We start from the raw sequence: 21,443 nt of genomic DNA, 5'->3' as shown, positions 1-21,443 counted from the left end.
CCCTTTCTCCTCACTTCACGTGGAACTCAGGGCAAACATTCTTACACATGTTCCATATTTTCCCTGGAAACTCTGAGCATAAATCCCACCCCCAAGCTCCTAAGGTATAAAGGCTGCTTCCCAGGCCCCAGGCTGCATGAACAGACAGATGGCAGTGTCTCTCAGAAGGAGCCAGTTCACAAGACTCGTCAATCCCCTGCAGCACCTGCAAGCCTACTTCATTCCTGCTGCTGTCTGACCTCCCAGCTCACTGGAGGTGTCAATGATCCACCTCAGGCTAACTTCCCTTGTTATTGAGGACAGTCATCAGCTATTGTCCTGACTATTTGCACCTGCTTTGGAAGTGATGGTGGGAAAAGGTAGAGTGCAGAATTCTTGACCTTCATCATTGTCCTTTCTTGCTCCTTCTTCAGCTCCTTGCAGGATGGCTTGAGCTCTGCCACCCACAGAGACCCATCCTTGTTGCCAAGCCTCCGTACTGCTTGGGCACCTATAATAACACATGTCCCCTCATCACTGTCATACCAAAATGCTAGAGGGAACAAGAGATGCAAATGAACTAATAATTTCCACTTGCAGTCTGAATCTGCCACCTTTATTCACACTGGGCAGTACCTTACTGAACAAGTAATCCCACTGACTTCAGTTCTACATTCTCACAGAGTAAGGCTATCAGAACTGGATCTTCAGTAAATAGTGTCTGACATGTCCAGGAACATTCTTCTGCCACCACAAAACTTTTGCAGAACTTAGTAGCATTAGCATTTTGAATTCCACAGAATCAGGTGTTATTTATGCAGCCAGAAGGAAGCCACAACAATATGATGCAATGAACTACAATAGACAGGGTGCAGGGGCACTACCTGGTCCTGAGCCAACCAGGGGTCAACCTCAGCTCAGCCTCCTTCTTCTCTTGCATAGGTGCCAAAAGACTGTACACTGGCTGCTCCAGAGACTGAGAAAGGAAATGCCTCTTGGGAAAGGGTGGGGTCTATAAGTGGAGCATAGGACTAGGTTGAGTCCCAGGCTGAGACTGTTGTTTGTTTGGGGTTTTTTTGCTTATGTAAATCTATTTGATTCTGGTTATAAACATTCTTCTTTGGAGGAAAAACCCTGTTGACTTAGCCTGTGTGCTGTTTCTGCTCAGTCACATGACTGACTTCCAACAACTTTATTTGCTTTACATTGTTGTTCACATAAGCTAACCCAAAATGCTTCGCAGAGAATTAAATAATACATTCCTCTAAAAGGAGAGTGAGAAAAAGTAAGAGGGATGAGCAGGAGAAGAAAAGAGAGGTCTTCATATAAGATTTGAAAGTAGATGGAAAATCAAAGAGGTGCAGAAATAGAGTCTGGTATTTAATGGCAAGAGCTGTAGAAGAGCTTGTGTGATGGGATGCCAAAGAGGCTGGTGGTATATGAGCAGAGGGACAGTAGAAAGAGACAAGGGCTATGAGACAGAAGGAACAAGACTGGAAAGGGTTTTAAAATCAAGCAGGATAATCTTGAAATGGAGAAGGGAAAACTGCCTTAATTCCAAGATAAAAATTCTTCATAATTTCCATCGCTTCCAGCTGGGACACATTTTTTGTCCTAGCTGGAAAAGGCTTGGAAATTCTTAGTGGTTGCAGTTGGGAACTTGCAGCCTCATGCACTAATTGCTGCTCACTGACTTATTAGATCTGTAATTAACTTTGGGTCTGAAATAATACCTGTGGCCAATTGGAAAATCATTTAACCTTCAAAGATATTGAATATAAAGATATGTAAAAGTTGCCATGTTCAGGAATTGCTTGCCATATTTCCAACAGCTGTATGCAAAGGATGGAAGCTGTCTTGAATGGTGCAGATGTAATCTCCCAGAAGTAGTTTTCATCAGCTGCTTCTGTATAGCTGAGCAACAAATTCTCTTGTCATTATCAAAGGTAAAACCTCTTACTTGGACCTGCATTTATAAAGACTCCTGGAATTTCAGCAAGCTCTGGCATCCTCCATTCAAATGGCATGCTTTGTCTTCCAGACTTTATCTACAACTGAAAAATCAGATTGATTTTCCTTCCGCTTACACTGGTTTTAAATTGTGCAACTCAAATGACTTAGTGTAAATCAAAAAGAATTATTTTTATCTCCAAACACATAAGCATGGGCTTAGCTTTATTACAGTGAACACTCTCATTAAACACCTCTGTATGTGTGTTCAGGACTGGGGCCTAAATTAATCTGAAAATCAGGCTCATCATGTCTTGGCTTTTAGGAAGACTTTGTTGTCTTATGATTAGAAGAGGATGGTCAGAACCAGAATTCCTGAGTTTCTACTAGTGATTTGTTTGGACTCGTGACTGCTCTATGCCTCACTTTTGCAGTCTGTGGAATGGGGATAATAATACTTTTCCTTTGGGGGGGGGGCGCAAAGAGAGGCTAACTCATGAGTGTTGGTTATAAAGTGCTTTGAGATCCGTTCATGAAAGCGGCTATCTGAAAACTTCAAGTGGTGCTCTAGTGCATGTAAAGTACTACTCACTGCCTGTGTTTTACCTGTGTCAGGCTAAACTGCCTGTAAATAAGCAATAACCGAATGGTGAGAGTTTGTCACCGGGGTGTGAATGATTCCAATCCGTGTATATGGTTACAAGTTGATTCAGAGCTTTCTGTGCTAATCCTCCCCTTGGCTTCTCCCTCACAATCCTCTCTAGCAGCGATAAATTCCCCCCTTGAAATTAATAATGCCAAGCCCGTCAGTGTTTTAAAATCCAAACTTAATTTTGTCCTCTTGAGCTTTGCCTTTGGCACGTGAAAGCAGAAGCTTGAAACTCTATTATTTGGAAAGTCCGCTGGGATGCCTTGGCATGGCAGGTGCTATATAAGTTTAGTGCTGCATTGCTACTAAAGTCCATTAAGAGGGATCTTCCTGAAGCTGTCAGCACACTGCAGATTAAAACCAGAAAAATAAAGGCATGCACAACACATGCCTCTCTAATGGTTCAGACAGCTGCAGAGAGGGGACTCATCTTTGGCTTGTGATCAGTTTACAGCTAGGTTCGCTGAAAAGGGTGTTCGGCTTTCTGTATAAGCCCTGCAAAAAATATTAATGGAATCAACCTTGTGTGGGAGCCAGAGGAAGGTTTGTATTGAATCCAGCCCTCTGTTGTTTCTATATTATGCCCCATACCAGTTCTCTAACTTCAGGCAAGAACTAGCCTTTAGCACCACTACTTTCAGGAAGCTAGCATGGTAGACAACTTAGTATTGGTGAGGTGAGAAATTTATTTTGAATTTTAGAAAGCCTTGGACAAATTCCCTGACAAGAGGCTATTCAAGAAACTAAGTAGCTATGGGGTGAGAGGCAAAGTCTGGTAGTAGATCAGAAACTAAGAGATAGGAAACAGAATGGGAATAAGTAACTAGTTTTCTGCAGTGACGTGTTCAGAGGTGAAAGTAAACTGGTACGGCATACCAGGAAGAGCCAGTATGCCGTGCCAGACTGGACTGGCTTCCCCAGGTTGGTGATTTAAAGGGCCTGGGGCTCCCTGTGGTGGCTGGAGCCCAGGGCCCTTTAAATCGCTTCCCGAGCCCCGCTGCCGGAGCCCTGGGGTAGCGGTAGCAGGGCTCCGGCCACTGCAGGGAGCCCCGGGCCCTTTAAAGCGCCACCCGAGCCCCACTGCTGGAGCTTCGGGGTAGCGGTGGCAGGGTTCTGGCGGTGATTTAAAGGGCCCGGGGCTCCCCGCAGCGGCCGGAGCCCCAGGCTCTTTAAAGCGCCGCCAGAGCCCCGCTGATCTAAAGGGCCAGAGCTCTGCTGCAGTAGCAGCGGCCAGAGCCCCAGGCCCTTTAAATCACCCCTTAGCTCTGGGGCTCCCAGCCGCCTCTGCAGCTGGTAGCTCCGGGGGTGATTTAAAGGCTCCGGGGCTCCCAGCTGCAGCTGGAGCCCCGGGGCCTTTAAATCTTGATTTAAAGGGCCGTGATATTCAAAAGCCCTGCCTCTTCCGGTTAAGGCCACGCTCCCTGCTCAGGACTCCAGCGTGGTAAGTCCTTTTACTTACTTTCACCCCTGGAGGTGCCTCACAGTTCCATACATGGGCCAGTGTTTATATATTTATTAATGATTGGGAAAAGGGAATTAACAGTGAGGTGGCAACATCTGTATCTGACACAATTGTTGAGATTAGTTAAATCTACAGAAGACTGTGAGGAACTGCAGAGGGACCTTGTGAATGGATAGCACAATGGCAGATGAAAACCATTATTGACAAACACAGACAATGCAAGTTGGAAGGGATAATTTAAACTACTCAATAACGTAAACTTCTTCAATATGCAGTGGTAAAAAACAATAATGTTAGTATACATAAAGAATTGTTTAGAAAATACTGGAACTGTTGTAATGCCATTATAGAAATTGGCACAGAATCACCTGTGCTCTCTTCTGGTCCTGCTATTTCAAGAAAAGTATAGCACAAATAGGGGGTTTTCAGATACATGGTAGTGGACATTATTAGAGGTTTGGAAAGACATCTGTGTGAAGAAAGGCCAAAAAGTCTGGACTATTTCCTCTTATTCATACCTTCTCTAAAGTAGACATGATATATGTATGCAAAATAATGAATGACAGAGAGAAGATAAATTTGAGACTCTTATTTACCCTCCCATACTAAAAAGACAAGGGGACAGTCAATGAAATTGAAAGGCAACAACATTTAAAATTGATGAAAGGAAATAAATTTTTATGCAGTGCATAATTAACTAATTCCCATAAGATAACATTAAGCCTAAGAGATTAGTAGGACTCAAAAAAGGATTAGACATTTCTATGGGTAATGTAATTGTAGATGTTCTTATTAAATAGAATAACTTTTCTTTCTTTTGTCATAAAAGGATATAAACGCTCCTGCTTCAGGGCCTAAGCTGATCAGTACGTGAAAAAAATTAAAAAAAACCCTTGCTCTATGGGCAGGCTATTCCATAAATGTCTACTGCTGAGTTTCTTGTATGTTAATGATCACTGCCACAGAGCTTGCTAGACTAGATGGACCACAGTTCTGATACTCTCTGGGGCAACTACTGGGCTTCAGTCAGGCTTCACACTGGAACAGTACAAACAACCCTAGTAGCATGACAGTAGGATGTTCCTCCAGGCAATGGATAGAAACCACAGCCCCACTTTTTCTATTTCTCTCTTCCTGGGGTAGGGCAACCCCTCCCTGTACCTAACTTATGATCAGACCACCTAGGGTCTTACTGTTCCAATCAACAGGACCCCCAGAGTAGTAAAGGCTAACTCCAACCCCCCAGTGTCCTGCCTAGTGGGTCCAGCAGTGATCCATCCTATTTCCTTCCTTTTCAATGGTACATGAGATCACTTTGAGAGGGGGTAAGACACCACCGACTCCGCTACCAACAGCATCCAGTAGTGTATGTCCTTCACCACAGATGAACCTGCATCACCACATCAGTGCCTAAAGATCAGCAGCTGGATCATCATAAATTCAGAGAAGAGAAAAGTGGTGATGGTCAGAACGGAAAAATGTGTCAGAGACGTGGCTTAGATACTGTCTTCCACTTCCAACAAAAAGAGAAAGGAGGGTCTTATGGTTAAGGCATTAGCTTGAGATGGAGGCAATTGGGGTTCAAGTCCACCCTACACCACAGACTCCCTGTGTCAGCTTGGACAAGTGTCTAGGTATATCTGTATCTCAGTGCCCTAGGTGTAAAAGTGGGGATAATGATATTTACTTACTTCACAGGGGTGTTGAGGATAAATGCATTAATGTTTGTGAAAATGCTTGGATTCTATGGAGATAGGTGCCATGTAAATACCTAGATAGGAGATAAATGGTTTTCTACCTACCAGCCACCCATGAAGATGCTGTGACCTCAGAGACCCATTTAACTCATTTCTATCCCTGGAAAATCAGGAGCATTAGTGGTGAAAAAGCCCACTTCCTCCTCCAGTTTGCTAGGGAACTGTCCCTTCCCACCGCATATGGCGTCAACTACAGTGATTCTTATATGGTTTATGGGACTCTCTTCAACAGAGGAACAAATAGAGTGCAAGTTTATTTATCAAAGTCAATGTATGCATCTCTCATGGTCAGTGGTTCTGGTTCAAAAACACTAGGCCAGAAATATAAGAAAGGGTCAATAATTTTGAGTGCTACAGTTTTTGGGTGCAAAAGGTGAGACATGTAAGGTCTGATTTTTTCCCCCAAGTGTTGGGCACCCTCAATTTCAGGGGAGCTGCAGGTCCTCAGAATATTTGAAAAACATTGGGTACATGGTGTCTCAAGTTGAGCACCCAAAATTAAGGCCTATGAAATTAGTAGCTCTAGCATGCTGTACACTATTTACATTGCAAGGGGTATCATGTAAGTGGTTAGAATAGCAGACTACGAAAGATGAGCCTTGGGCCCTGATTCTCCACCCTGTCTGAGCTCTGCTTGGATGGAATGGGGGCAGTAAATGGAGCCAGTTGTGGCTCTCTGATTCACAGCAGCTGGCTCTGGCACAAGTCACTTCGCAGCCCTAACTCCCCTCGCTGGTATATGGTCCCTCAGGAACCTTATGCCAGTGGAGGATCAGGCATAGTTGAGTTTAGCTCCACCATGTCCTCTCCATTCCCCGTCCTGATCCTGCTCTTGCATCACTCCTCTCCATCCTGATTTCCCATGAGCACAAATCCAGATGTCACATCCCGACCCATCTCTGCTGCTTCCTTCCTCTGGTGAAATTTGCCCCACCCCTAGTTCTGCCTCCATTCCTGCTCTCTTGACTTCCCACACCCTTCCCCACCATCTCTGCCCCTCTCCTGACACCAGTCACCTAACTTCCCACCCCACCACTCCTCCCCCCACCCCTTCTCCTCCTGTTTCTGGAGCTCATACTCCATCTCTAAAAAGGTCTCAGAGGACAAGATCCCTTCATCTGACACTGCCATTGCAGCTGCCCACTCTGAGGCCTCTCCTTCATACTCCCTGTGCTTTATTGGATGGTGGGGGGTGTTGGGCTTCTCCTTTCCTGTTCCAGCTGCTTCCAGCCCTGCCCTCCTTCCCCTTGCCACTTTTTCAAAATAGCACTGCGTCCAAATCTCCACTCTTCTCCCACTCTACGTTGCCTTCATCTACTATCCACCCAACTCTTCCCCATCAGCCTTCCTCTCCTCACAGTCTCCACCACAGTGACTTCAACTGCTATGTTGATGACCCACCTGATCCCTTCACTGTACATTTCATCCTCCTGTTTTCATTTGACCTGCAGCCCTAGTTTAACTCCCCCATTCACCAAAAGGGCCATTTGCTTGACTTGGTCTTCCCCAAGCACTACTCTCTCTGATCTTTCTTTTGTTGAGTTTCCTCTTTCTGACCATCACCTGGTCTCTTTCAGTATCACATCAGCCCCCTCCATCATCCCCTGTCACTTGGCCTTTCCGTGACTTCCAGTCTATTAGCACTGATAACTTCTTGTTTGCTCTCAGCCCTCCCCTTGCTGCTGCCCTTTCTTCCCTTAATGGGGTTGTTAATTCTTTCCATGTGTCACTGTCCTCCACCTTGGACTCTTTCCCTTCCCTTCCCCCCACCAAATCACAAAATCTGCCCTGTCAACTTCCAGTCCTGGCTTATCTCAACAGCTGCTTCCTGCACCCATGCTGCAGAGCATCTCTGGCAGAAGTCCTGTGACCAGGCTGACTTCTTCCATTACAAATTAGTGATCCCCTCCTTCAGTTCTGCCATCTTCCTAGCTAAACAACTCTACTTCAACTTAATTGAATCTCAGGACCACAATCCCAGCTGCCTTTTCACCAATGTGTGAACTATGGGGAAAAAATAGGGGGCCCTGGTACTTTGCAGATGTTTTCTTCTTGAGCTACAGCAGTGGTGTGCAAACAGGGTGGGAGGGGTGTGATGAAACTGGGATCCTGCAGGTTCTCCCACACTGCAAACAACATTTTTAAAAATTCTGCTCCTGTCCCACCCTGCAATATCCACTTCTGCTACCATATTTTGTTGATTCTTTATCCTGCTCCTGCTATTATGGTGGAGGGATCCCAGAGAATGTGTGTGTTGAATGCTGTGGGGCATCACTCAAAGAGGTCAGAGTTAAGGTTGCATGGGAGTTTACCTTAAATCTGTATTTCTTGGCTTCTCAGAAGTTTGAGTTTGGCTGAACTCGACATTGTGGAAGGGCACAAGCTATCACCAGGCAACTTGAATTTGCCATTTAATATTTTTTGCCATTTAATTTCCTAGTGTTCTTTTGTTTTTGTTTTTAAACAGAATGAAATGTTTGTTGGGAGGAGTTAGTGGTTATTCAGGCATGTGTAGTTCTCCCCTAGGCTTGCAGTTGATGTGTTACTGTGGCTAGGTAAAAATCAAAAGTCTGAGCTTTTGCACAGTGCTTTTCATCATTAGATTGCAAAAGAACTTTACATCATTCTCATTTTACAGATGGGAAACTGAGGCACACAGAGATGAAGTGACGTGGCAAGGTCCACCCAGCTGGCCAGTGCCAGAGCTAGGCATAGTCCTCGTCCTGTGGTCTTTCTACTTGGCCACACAATTGCCATGTGATTCCTCAGTGCTCCTCCCCCATCCTGTTCATTGTGGTATAGTGGAACAGGGAGAATTGTCATGCTTTGAGAGGTTTTCAATGTAGTTGCTAGCAGGGCTCCCAGTTCCCAGCACACACAGAGGGGCAAGAAACAATATTCAGACACCACCAGGGGGCAGTGACTCTCAGATCCTATGAAGGGGTCAGGGAGTGGGGCTCAGAAAGGCCTAGTATCGTATCAGCCTCCTCTGTCATACCCCACACTTGGCCTGTCTGTTCATTTCTGTTCAGAAAGGCAAGCCCACCCCCCGAACATGGTTCACATGACAGGGACAAGGTGTGGGGAGGGGGGGATAGGGTATACCCTCAAAGGTGGGCAGGGCCCCCCAGATTTTGGTGCACACACTAGAGCAGGGAGCGGGGCTCAGACACCATCAGGGAGGGAGGGACTCCCAGCTCACATAGGGGGCTTGGGAGAGGGGCTCAGACTCATGAAAAAAGAAACCCTTCACCCCAGAACCTTTGACTCGCTCCTCAAACCCTTCCTTCCTCCAATCTCCGCTCTCTCTGCACAGGATCTTGTCAATCTCTTTCAAGAGAAAACTGACAAAAAAGGATGTGACCTTTTCTCTCTCCTGGTTGTACCTTCCCTCCCCCCACAACTCTCTCCTCCTCCACCACAGACACAAAAGTTTCTCAGCTGCTCTCCTCCTCTAACCAGTCCACCTGCCCCAGTGATCCCATCCCACCCCATCTCCTGATCACCCTCATGCCCACTCTCATCTCCTCTGTTACCTCCTCCTTAACCTTTCAGTTGCCACCGGCTCTTTCCCCTCATACTACAAGCATCCCTCCCATCTTAAAATACAACAAGGAGTCTGGTGGCACCCCAACCTGAAGCAAATACTCACCAGCAACTACACACCACACCACAGAAACACTAACCCAGGAACCAATCCCTGTAGCAAACCCCATGGCCTACTCTGTCTCCATATCTACTCTAGCGATACCATCAGAGGACCCAACCACATCAGCCACGCCATCAGGGGCTCATTCACTTGCACGTCTACTAATGTTATACATGCCATCGTGTGCCAGCAATGCCTCTCTGCCATGTACATTGGCCAAGCCAGACAGTCCCTACGTAAAAGAATAAATGGACACAAATCGGACATCAGGAATGGTAACATACAAAAGCCAGTAGGAGAACACTTCAATCTTCCTGGACATTCTATAACAGATTTGAAAGTAGCTATACTTGAACAAAATAAACTTGAGAAACAGACTTCAAAGAGAAACAGCAGAACTAAAATTCATTTGCAAATTTAGCACTGTTAATTTGGGTTTGAATAGGGACTGGGAGTGGCTGGCTCATTACAAAAGCAGCTTTGCCTCTCCTGGAATTGACACCTCCTCATCTGTTGTTGAGAGTGGACAACATCCACCCTGATCGAATTGGCCCTGTCAACACTAGTTATCCACTTGTGAGGTAACTCCCTTCTCTTCATGTGTCAGTATAATAATGCCTGCATCTGTAATTTTCATTCCATGCATCTGAAGAAGTGGTGTTTTACCCACGAAAGCTTATGCCCAAATAAATCTGTTAGTCTTTAAGGTGCCACCAGACTCCTTGTTGTTTTTGTGGATACAGACTAACATGACTACCTCCTGATACTTGACATCTTAAAATACCTCACCCTCGATGCTACTTGCCTCATCCACTCCAACTAGGGTGACCCAGGTGTCCCGATTTTGTAGGGACAGTCCTGATATGAGAGGAAAGTGATCAGGAACAGCCAGCATGGATTCACCAAGGGAAGGTCATGCCTGACTAATCTAATCGCCTTTTATGATGAGATTACTGGTTCTGTGGATGAAGGGAAAGCAGTGGATGTATTGTTTCTTGACTTTAGCAAAGCTTTTGACACGGTCTCCCACAGTATTCTTGTCAGCAAGTTAAGGAAGTATGGGCTGGATGAATGCACTATAAGGTGGGTAGAAAGCTGGCTAGATTGTCGGGCTCAACGGGTAGTGATCAATGGCTCCATGTCTAGTTGGCAGCCGGTGTCAAGTGGAGTGCCCCAGGGGTCGGTCCTGGGGCCGGTTTTGTTCAATATCTTCATAAATGATCTGGCGGATGGTGTAGATTGCACTCTCAGCAAATTTGCGGATGATACTAAACTGGGAGGAGTGGTAGATACGCTGGAGGGGAGGGATAGGATACAGAAGGACCTAGACATATTGGAGGATTGGGCCAAAAGAAATCTGATGAGGTTCAATAAGGATAAGTGCAGGGTCCTGCACTTAGGACGGAAGAATCCAATGCACCGCTACAGACCAGGGGCCGAATGGCTAGGCAGCAGTTCTGCGGAAAAGGACCTAGGGGTGACAGTGGATGAGAAGCTGGATATGAGTCAGCAGTGTGCCCTTGTTGCCAAGAAGGCCAATGGCATTTTGGGATGTATAAGTAGGGGCATAGCGAGCAGATCGAGGGACGTGATCGTTCCCCTCTATTCGACATTGGTGAGGCCTCATCTGGAGTACTGTGTCCAGTTTTGGGCCCCACACTACAAGAAGGATGTGGATAAATTGGAGAGAGTCCAGCGAAGGGCAACAAAAATTATTAGGGGTCTGGAACACATGACTTATGAGGAGAGGCTGAGGGAACTGGGATTGTTTAGTCTGCAGAAGAGAAGAATGAGGGGGGATTTGATAGCTGCTTTCAACTACCTGAAAGTGGGTTCCAAAGAGGATGGCTCTAGACTGTTCTCAATGGTAGCAGATGACAGAACAAGGAGTAATGGTCTCAAGTTGCAGTGGGGGAGGTTTAGATTGGATATTAGGAAAAACTTTTTCACTAAGAGGGTGGTGAAACACTGGAATGCATTACCTAGGGAGGTGGTAGAATCTCCTTCCTTAGAGGTTTTTAAGGTCAGGCTTGACAAAGCCCTGGCTGGGATGATTTAACTGGGAATTGGTCCTGCTTCGAGCAAGGGGGTTGGACTAGATGACCTTCTGGGGTCCCTTCCAACCCTGATATTCTATGATTCTATGATATTTGGGGCTTTGTCTTCTATAAGCGCCTATCACCACCCACCCCCATCCTGATTTTTTCATACTTGCTATCTGGTCACCCTAACTCCAGCTCTACCACCCCGTCTGCCAGCTCATTGAATGTGCTGCCTGCAGTCCCTGTCTGGAGTTCCTCCTCTTCAGTTCCATCCTAGTCCCTCTTCACTCTGACTTCTGCCCCTGGTGCTCCACTGAAAGCATTTTCACCAGTGTCAGAACCAGGACTCCATCCTCCTCCTTGACCTGACCATTGCCTTTTGACACCATTGATCATGCTCCTCTTCTTCAAATCTTGTCCTTCCTTGGCTTCTGTGACTCTGTCTTCCCATGGTTGTTCTCCTACCGCTATAATCCCTCTTTCAGCATGTCCTTTGGAGGATCTTTCTCCATCCCATCTCCAACTTTCTGTGGAGGTTCCACAAGGCTCTGTCCTTGGTCCCCTTCTCTTCTCCCTCACTGTATCTATGGGTAATCTAACTGACACACACAAATTCAACTACCCTCTCTATGTTGATGACTCACAGATCTACTGCTCTGCTGTCTCCTGTCCAAACTAAAATGTCATCTCGTCTCTGACATCTCCTCACTCCTCAAGCTCAGCATGGCTAGAACAGAGCTTTTAATGTTCTCACCCTGCTACTTCCTTTCTCAATCACTGTGGACCTCACCACTGTTCTGCCTGCGCCTCAGACCTGTAACCTGGATGTCCTCTTCAACTTGGACCTCTCTCTAGGTCCTCCCATGCAGGCTGTCTAAATCTTGACGATTCTTTCTGCAAAAATCTCTAAGATATAACCTTTCTTATCCGTCCTAGCAGGTAATATTCTTATCCAAGCTCTCATCCTCTCTCATCTCGATTATGGCAACAGTCTTCTCTCCGGTCTTCACAAATGCAATCTTGCCCCACTCATGTTCATTCAGAATGCAGCTGCACAGATAATTTCCCTAGCCTTTCACTCTGACTGTGTGTCATAAATGTAAAGGGAAGGGTAAACCCCTTTAAAATCCCTCCTGGCCAGAGGAAAAATCCTCTCACCTGTAAAGGGTTAAGAAGCAAAAGGTAACCTTGCTGGCACCTGACCAAAATGACCAATGAGGAGACAAGATACTTTCGAAAGCTGGGAGGAGGGAGAGAAACAAAGGGTCTGTGTGTCTGTCTATATTCTGTCTTTGCCGGGGATAGACCAGGAATGGAGTCTTAGAACTTTTAGTAAGTAATCTAGCGAGGTATGCGTTAGATTATGATTTCTTTAAATGGCTGAGAAAAGAACTGTGCTGAATAGAATGACTATTTCTGTCTGTGTGTCTTTTTTGTAACTTAAGGTTTTGCCTAGAGGGATTCTCTATGTTTTGAATCTAATTACCCTGTAAGGTATCTACCATCCTGATTTTACAGGGGTGATTCCTTTACTTCTATTTCTATTAAAAGTCTTCTTGTAAGAAAACTGAATGCTTTTTCATTGTTCTCAGATCCAAGGGTTTGGGTCTGTGGTCACCTATGCAAATTGGTGAGGCTTTTTACCAAACCTTTCCCAGGAAGTGGGGTGCAAGGGTTGGGAGGATTTTGGGGGGAAAGACGTGTCCAAACTATGTTTCCCAGTAAACCCAGTTAGAGTTTGGTGATGGCAGTGGTTATTCCAAGGACAAAGGATAAAATTAATTTGTACCTTGGGGAAGTTTTAACGTAAGCTGGTAAAAGTAAGCTTAGGAGGTTTTCATGCAGGTCCCCACATCTGTACCCTAGAGTTCAGAGTGGGGGAGGAACCTTGACACTGTGCCACACCTCCCCTTGTATCTCTCCACTGGCTCCCCTATAAGCTACATGTCTTCACTTTTGAAGTCGTTCATAGCCTATCCACATGGGAAGGGGTTGACTCACTGCTAGCACCTCCTTTTAGCCAGGTGCTGCATAGCAGCTCTCTCCCCCTCAGATTCCCCCTCCCAAGAGTTGTTCCAGCACTGCGGTGGTCTGCTTCTTCCTGTGACTTGGCCCTCCAGCCAGGTCACTTTAAAGTCTCCTTCCAGGATAGTCAACAAACAAAACCAAGGGGAATTAACACACATCACTCATCCCAAAGTTGGGTTAAGGCTTTCTTCTCTCAGACAGCACTCAGGCTAAGGCCCTGAATTGAGCTCACAGGTAAGAGAGGAATGGTCCCTGTCAAGGTGAGTCAGCATCTGCCTCTTCACTTCACTCAGGGACGGTCCATGAGATAGCAGTCATCTGGGAGCTCCTGTCTTCATTCAGCAGTTTCTCCAGAAGCTGAGGGCTGAATGTGTTCTCTCCTCCATCTGCCATCAACAACTTCTTCTGTTTTATGGTGAAGCAGACTCATCTACTGAGTCTGTATCCGCCACCTACTATATTCTTTCCTTCATGCCACTACGCTTTCGTACCCTGCTTTATCTTCTTAAGAAAATGTAACCCCATTTTCCCTGATACTCTCACTAAATCCCTCAAAGTATATTCTGTCACCTTTAAAGTGTCTACACTCTTCATAAAGAACCCTTCTTTCCTGGGAACACTCCCTGTATTCCCATAGCAGGTGATCAACTGTTTCTTTAACCAAGTGTGTTACAGAATCCGTCTTTGTGCCTATTCAATAAATATAAATTATTATTCAAAACGCAGTAGCTAGTTAACATTTTAAATACGAGCACTTTATTTCACAACCTTGGAGTACCACCTTATCCTCTATTTTGGGGCATAATTCTTAAAATCTTCTTCCTCTTTTCTCCTTGGTCCACATTTTTTGCCATTCTTTTTTAAACTAAATTTTTAATTCCTGCTAACTCAAAGGAATTTTTATATCAATTTCTTCATTTTTTCAAAGCATTTTTTATTTCCTTATCTGCTATTTCTTTGTCAGGTGTCCCAGCATGGGCTGGAATCCATGCTAGTACTATGTTCATGCCTGAGCATGCTAATTTTGTTGTCAAAAACAATATATCGATTAGATCTCTCCTGCTTTCTGAGGTACCCCTTTTTAATTGCCAATAAACTTGATGATAAATCCAGAAAGATAATAGCTGGGTAAATCAGTTTAGTGCTAATATTATTCCCACCAGCTCAGCTGTCATAATGGCTAAACAATTAAATATTATTTTAGATTTCTTAAAACTCAGGGATGCAAACAGCTATTTCTATGTTACCTGATTTTTCATCTTTAGAGCTGTCAGTATATAGTTGGTAATGGTGACCATATTTACCATATATAAACTCAAACTTTATCCATCCTATAGGATGACTTTCTTTCCCTCTATTTTATTATATAATTCTAAATCCACACCTGGAGAGATGATTTTCCAGGTATAATTTAATGTCTTCTAGTATTTCCTTTTCACTTAACACTTTTACCCACGTTTTAACCCTTATAGCATGACTGAGTTTGTGTCAGGCTATATTCCATCTGTGTAATTCCCAACAATCCTCATATTTGTCCAGTAAGCTCATCTGCATTATTTCACTCAACTTTAGCCCAAAATGTCAGCTCTAACATTTTCATTCTTAAATTAATAGCTACCTGCATTACATACAGAGGTGCTGTAAGAAATGCATCACACACAATTCTTAGCACTTGAGCCTAATTGAATCTAATTTTTTTTATGTTCCAATCTGAACATAGAACTAAAGGCTTGACACCAGGTCAATCTATGACTTATCTTCTTAATGCTCTGTATAGCATTCTCAGCACTGTCCTATCTGTTCCCCAGTTAATCACCAGATCATTCTTTTGCAGATTATTTCTGCCTTTACATTTGTTTTTAATAGTTTCTATATGGGTCTTCCAAGTTAGTTTATTATCAAACACTAAACCCAACAATTTAAAACTGTTAATTACATGTACCTGCTCTCCATAAAGATGAAAATTACACTCTTTACTACTATCAACTGAGCTGGTTTCTCCCTCTTAAAATCCTCCCTCAATCCTGACAGGTGCGATAGGGCAGAGCCACCTGAGCCCACATTAGGTCATTAACACCCCATAGTCCAGTATGCTGTTTGTATAAGCCATCACACCCCACCTACCTATCATCTCTCATTCATTAATGAGGTGTCAACTCCTGCCTCTGATTGGGCCATACTTCCAGCTTCCATCAACCACTTATTAAATTTTCAAAAAAGTACCTTTGTGTTTTCTCCTTCACTGCCTTGAACTTGGGAGTAGCTCTCTATAAACATCAGAAAAGTGACCCCATTATTCTTCAAAACCCTCCTCAGAGCTCTTGCGATGCCTACAAAAAACTTTTGACAAGGACTACACTGATGGTGTGTTGAGACCATTGCCTGTCTTGCTGACTCAGCATTGTTGCCCTGTATTCCCCTGCTGGTCTGTCTGGTGTCTTTTGTCTTATACTTAGACTGTAAGCTCCTTGGGGTAAAGACCATTGTTTTGTTCTGTGTTTGTACAGTGCTTAGTGAAGTCCTGGCCCCAGTGATAGCTCCTAGGTGCTATGGTAATAACGCCTCTGTGTCAGGGTACGTAAACCCATGCACTAGCATAGAAGGGTTTAAGGAGTGCTTTTGGGCTGCAGTAGCTGTGCCCTTACCACACCTGCAAATCATGCCAGGACTGGAGGTGTTATAAGGAGGGAACTCCACTTAAATAGAGCAACTCTGGTAAGGGGATGGAGTGAGCTCCCTAGCTCTGAAGAAGGGACTGATAACCTGAGAGCTCCTGCCCTCACAGAAGAAGGGTACAGAATCCCTGAGGGGACGGGGAAGGACCCAGACTTGCAATGGTCTCTGAAGTGGGCAGTGATACTCCCAGGGCCCCTCTGAAGTAAGAGAGGCCTATATCCTGGAGGGAGCTGCTGCTTGCAGATTTTTCTTTCTCTTTCTTTTGTTTTAGCCCAGTTTGCTGACTGTGGGCTGTTTTTTGTGGTTTCACTGTGGACCCTAAGTGGGGATGAGACAGTCAAGAGGCCTCGGCTGGAGGGCTGAGCACCAGCCTGCTGAACAGGTGCCCTGCAGCACCTTCTAGGGTCAGGGGATACTTGGACTCTCATGTGTGTGCTTCCCATGAACCCTAAAGGGGGTGTTCTACCACCCACAGATTTGGGACAAACCGCTCTTTCCTCTTACACTGGGGTCTCTTGAATAGCTTACCAGAGTATTGATGTAATTATGCTACAGGCCTGTGTTAGGCCTGGTCTACACTAGAAAATTGTCAGCTTAACTACATCGCTCAGGGAGATGAAAAAATCCTCTGAGTGGTGTAATTAAGCTGACCTATTCCTCAGTGTAGATGGAAGAATTCTATTTCCTCTCTGGGAGCTAGATTAACTACAGGAGAACCCCTCCTGTTGGCATAGTGTTTACATTTCAAATGTAGGCCCCAGCAGCCTGTATTTTACTGCTTCATACACCTGCCATATATAGTCAGCAGGCAGAACTATGTAGCGGAGTATATAGAGAGTCAATGCACTCAGCAGCGGGGTGTCTGCTAAACAAGCCTGCAGCTAAAATTGGTTTCCATAGCAGAAGAGTTCAGCATAGCTCTGTTCTTGGCAATGCTTATTTTCCCTCATCTGCTAATAACTCCTGCAAATCCTTCAGTCCAAGTGGGTGTCTTTTGTGTACTAAATGCTGCCATTATTTATAAAGCACTCTGCGTCTGAATGTGCTTAAAGTCAGTCCTGCAGGACAGTTTCAATCAACTTCTGTTCAATTTATTCCACCTAAATGACTCAGAAATGTAAATAAAATTAAATTAATGGTACTGTATTTGTCTCCCGTTACAAATGTCATAGGCTTGAAGTACTGCTGACTGTACAATCAGAGGAGGACTACACTGAGGAAATCAGCCTCTAGGAAATCGCACAAATTCTGGTATCTGGCCTGAAAGGGTCATAATAGCCACATTTAATCCAGATTTTTTTTAAAAAAATCTTGCGTATAAACTAGTGGTGGGGGGAAAAAAGACGAGCCCAATCTCACTCAGCACAAGTCTCTTCTCAGTAACCTGTATATTGGGTTAGACAAGCATGCAAGTTGTGCTGAATCTTCAGGGTAACTTTATTCTTCACTAATGTACTGTTCTTGACCATGCACCTAATTATTAAATAGTAATCTTCTATTTGACACCTTTCATCCCAAAGCACTTCACAAAGGAGGGCCAAATCCTGAGGTCCCAATTTAGGGAAACTTCTATCAATGTAAAGGGGAGTGTAATACAGGGGCCTGCTCCTGTCAGAGCTAGGAGTCCTGGGGCCAGCCTTCCCTAGTTCTACATCAGCTGGAAAGGGGTCAGGTGTTGGGGTTTTTTTGATAAAGGGCAGAGAGAGCTCAGGGGAGAGCAGCTGCAGGGCTGAGAGGGGCTCCTCCAGTAGAACCTGAATCAGGGGGATTGAAGGATATCATGCTGTCATTTCAGCAGAGAGAAGCAAGTGGGAAAGACTGGCTGCTCTAGCCCAGAGTCGGCAGAGGAACTGCTCTTGTTTGATGTTTTACACTTGAAGAAAACTGCCTGGAATGACACTTGGCCGTAGCAATGATGACCCTGGGAAGGTCAGGAGAGCCAACCTGAATGAGGGGAAAATGAGGCAGTGGTTAGCTGAAGCCAGAGCAGGTAAGTCTGTACAGCTACCTACTTTGTAAAAATCTCTGGATTTTGTCCTACCCTGTATGAATATAGATAGGTCATTGTATCTTATGCATTACGTTTCTTCATCTACCCCTGAACCTCAACCCCAGCCAGGATAGCTACCAATGAAATATCTGGAGCACAGCTAGAGGACCATTCCTTAAGGACACTCGGGAAACCCCAGTTTTTATATAAGAAGGGCTATAGGATCTATTCTATCTAGGCAATCCACACATTTTAAAGGTCTTCCCCAAAAGGCTCACAGACAGATACATTGAACTCAGTTTAGCTACCTGGGAATAATGGTCTGAGTTGGCCCTGCTGGGTTCAAACTTCTGGCTGCAAGGCATCCAGGTATTTTGAATCCAGCCATCTATTCTAGCATGAGTTAGTTGGTTTCAGGCTACCAGCTCAATGAACAGTTAGACTTTCCAGTGTCTCATGTACACCTGTCGCCAGATGAGTGAGTGGCAGATTAAACAAAAAAAACCCTCCTTCTCTGAGAGGACTCAGTAGCTTTAGAAAACATCAAAACAAAGGCCCTGTACTCTGACTCCAACACCCGTCTCCATCTCTCAGGGCTGCCTTGTCCAACCCAAACCTATCTGTAATGCCAGCAGACCCTGGTCATCGGCAGGCTGGATCGAACCTGAGACCTCTGGAGCTTAGTACATGAGCCTCTACTGCATGAGCTAAAAGCCATAAGGCTGTTAGCTAAGGCTGTAGAGCAGACTCATTAATTTCTCTCTCTAGGCGGTCTTGGTGCCACTAGATGGAACAGAACACTACACCCAGGAGGTGTGTGGGTTACATATGCAACAAATAACCTTCAGTGCAGGGCTAGAAGTGGGGCTGTGCACACCGACCTCTCAGGAGCTGACTGCCATATTGCCCCCTCCCCTCCCTGCTTGTTGGTGCCACTGGCCAACCACAGCCAGTGGTGCCAAAACTCAGAACGGTTGCCCAAGTGTACTCCAGAACCTTAACTCTGTCAGGGGGAGCTAGAGCATGTACCATCACCACTCAGTGGGGAAAGTTGCAGGAGTGAGTAAGGAGCTGCCACTGCCAGGGCCCTCTGCTAAGTGGAGGTGGGGGATAGAGAGGCAGAAGGGAGCTCAGCTTCTCATGCTGGTGCTCCTTGGCCCAGCACTCCCCTTCCCCTCAACTCATACTTTGCCTCCAGGTGTGGGAAGGGGCATCTAAGACACCCACACCATAGCCTATGTTCCGCCTCTTGGCTCTCTCCTCAATCTCCCCCATGGGCTCACGCACTCTCTCTTTTTAAACCCAGAAGTAGGGGAACTGGGATGGAGGGAGATGGGCAAGGTGGGGGGCAGTGCTGGTGTGAGTCCTCTTGCTTATTTTTTTACAATTTGCACCCGGCTGCAGGTTAGAGCCTGATTCCCAGGCTGACCTGCCCCAATATATTTCCAGAGCTTCCTAAATGAATGGAGAGAGGTTCTGGCTGGCAGCCTTCTTCTCTTGGAGATGACCCCCCTCCCTATAAGCCCATCTGCCACTAATGCAGGCCAGCTGCTTTATTATAGTGAGTCAGGCTCCCACAGGGATTCAGGTGTTCTCCCTCAACTTCCCTGAGCTATGCAAGGACTTCATTGGGTCTAGCTTCTCCTGGCATCACCCTATCCGAGGCTAGCTGGTGCCATCTCTCTTTATAAAGGAAACTGGGACAGTGGTGTATCAAGGTCATGAGGCCACTTAAGGGTCTATATCACCCATCACAGGGAGGTATCATTATCCCCATGTTAGTTTTCCACTGACTTGAAGGTCATGCAGCAAGTTAGTGGTAGGACTGGTGTCATACTTGTGCTCTACCCACTAAACAATGCTCCCTCCCACTGATGCCAAATAGCTCATCTTTGCAGTTAACTTATTTCCACTGATTCAAACTGAATTGCTTCAGAAATAATTTAAAGTTATTTGCTGCTCTGAAATGTGAAACTGCTGTGTGTGAAATGGCTCTCTGCTGGTACCATCTACCAGGATCCTCCTAAAATGATATGCATCTTCCACTGAGCTCTGATGGCAGCTAAGAACTGAAACTAAATGAGAGCTCATGCATGCGGAGAGAAAATAAACACTATATTTCTGCCCCAAGAATGAAGTGACACCTTTTGGCATTCTCTTCTGCTCTCTCTCTGCAGTTCTATGCAACATATCTAATTACTTTGTTTCATATGAAACTTAAATCAGACAGAAGGTGCCAGCAGAGACAATGGGTAACTGTTGATAGAGGGAGAGGGCACCTGACCACCCCTCGTGTCACCTTTGCTCCCCACTCATCAGTCCTTTACATACTCCCCTCCTCATTGCATCCTCCCCCAGCTCTCCTTCTCACCGTCTCCTTCCTGCTTTGCCCCTCTCAGACCCACTGCTCCTCCATAAATCTCTAGCAGGGTGCATCCCGCTCCCAGCAGTGTACAGAGACCCAGCCCCTGGTGGGAGTACTCAGCACCAGGACTCCCAGGGGCATGAGCAGGCCCCCCCCCCGCCATGGAGGCCTACAGCCCCACACACCCCCTGCAGGGGGCGGCTACGTAGGGCACCAAAATGGCTAGGGACGACCCTGGTGCTGAGTACTCCCACCAGGGGCTGGTTCTCTGCACAGTAGAGAACCCCACTGCGTGAGCCGCCGGAGTGGAGCAGGTTGGGGCCAGGTCGCTCCACTTCCTGCCACTTGGTGAGTGCAGGGCAGGCCCGACCCCGCACTCACGGGGCTGCGGGGAGTGGAGTGACCCGGCCCCAGCCTGCTCTGCCCCTCTGGCTCCCAGCCTTGGGGTTTGGAGGGAACCGCCCCACTGGCGGCGCGGCTGGGAGCCAGCGGAGCGGGCTGGGGCCGGGTTGCTTCACGTTCTGCCGCCTGGTGAGTGCACGGCCCCAACCCCTGCAGCAGTCCTCAGGGGAAGGAGTGGAGAGGGGGCGGGGCCCATGGGGAAGAGGCGAAAGTAGGGGCTGGAGCAGCACGCAGTTGTATATGGCATCCGGAAATTTGGTGCCCCACGTAGCTGCGTACTTTGCACCCTGTCTGGAAAGCTCCTTCCTCCCTTGCTACCTGTGGCCAGGCCAGTGCCCTGGGAAAGCCCAAGACCCTCCTGCATGGGATGCTGCTGGTGGAGGTGAGCCCCGCACAGTGCTGATACGGGGGAGCCTCTCTGGTCTCCGCCCCTCTGATGAGCGCTGGAGTGGAGCTGGGGGAAGCTCCAAACGTGCAGGCTCTTCAGCATTCCC

The 21,443-nt window shown here is 46.2% G+C and overlaps 1 long non-coding RNA gene across 1 annotated transcript; it reads left to right on the top strand.

The window, feature by feature from the left end:
* Positions 1-3,955: 3,955 nt before the first annotated feature.
* LOC140908306 (uncharacterized) lies at positions 3,956-18,140 on the top strand. Its single transcript, XR_012157830.1, has 3 exons — positions 3,956-4,019; positions 17,365-17,443; positions 17,988-18,140. It is a non-coding gene; the product is annotated as an uncharacterized LOC140908306 (long non-coding RNA).
* Positions 18,141-21,443: the final 3,303 nt, after the last annotated feature.

The sequence above is a fragment of the Lepidochelys kempii genome, chromosome 3 (genome assembly GCF_965140285.1).
Source record: "Lepidochelys kempii isolate rLepKem1 chromosome 3, rLepKem1.hap1, whole genome shotgun sequence".
NCBI classification, from domain to species: Eukaryota; Metazoa; Chordata; order Testudines; family Cheloniidae; genus Lepidochelys; species Lepidochelys kempii.
Note: the sequence above shows the minus strand (reverse complement) of the source record. Positions and strands in the feature narration are given on the sequence as shown.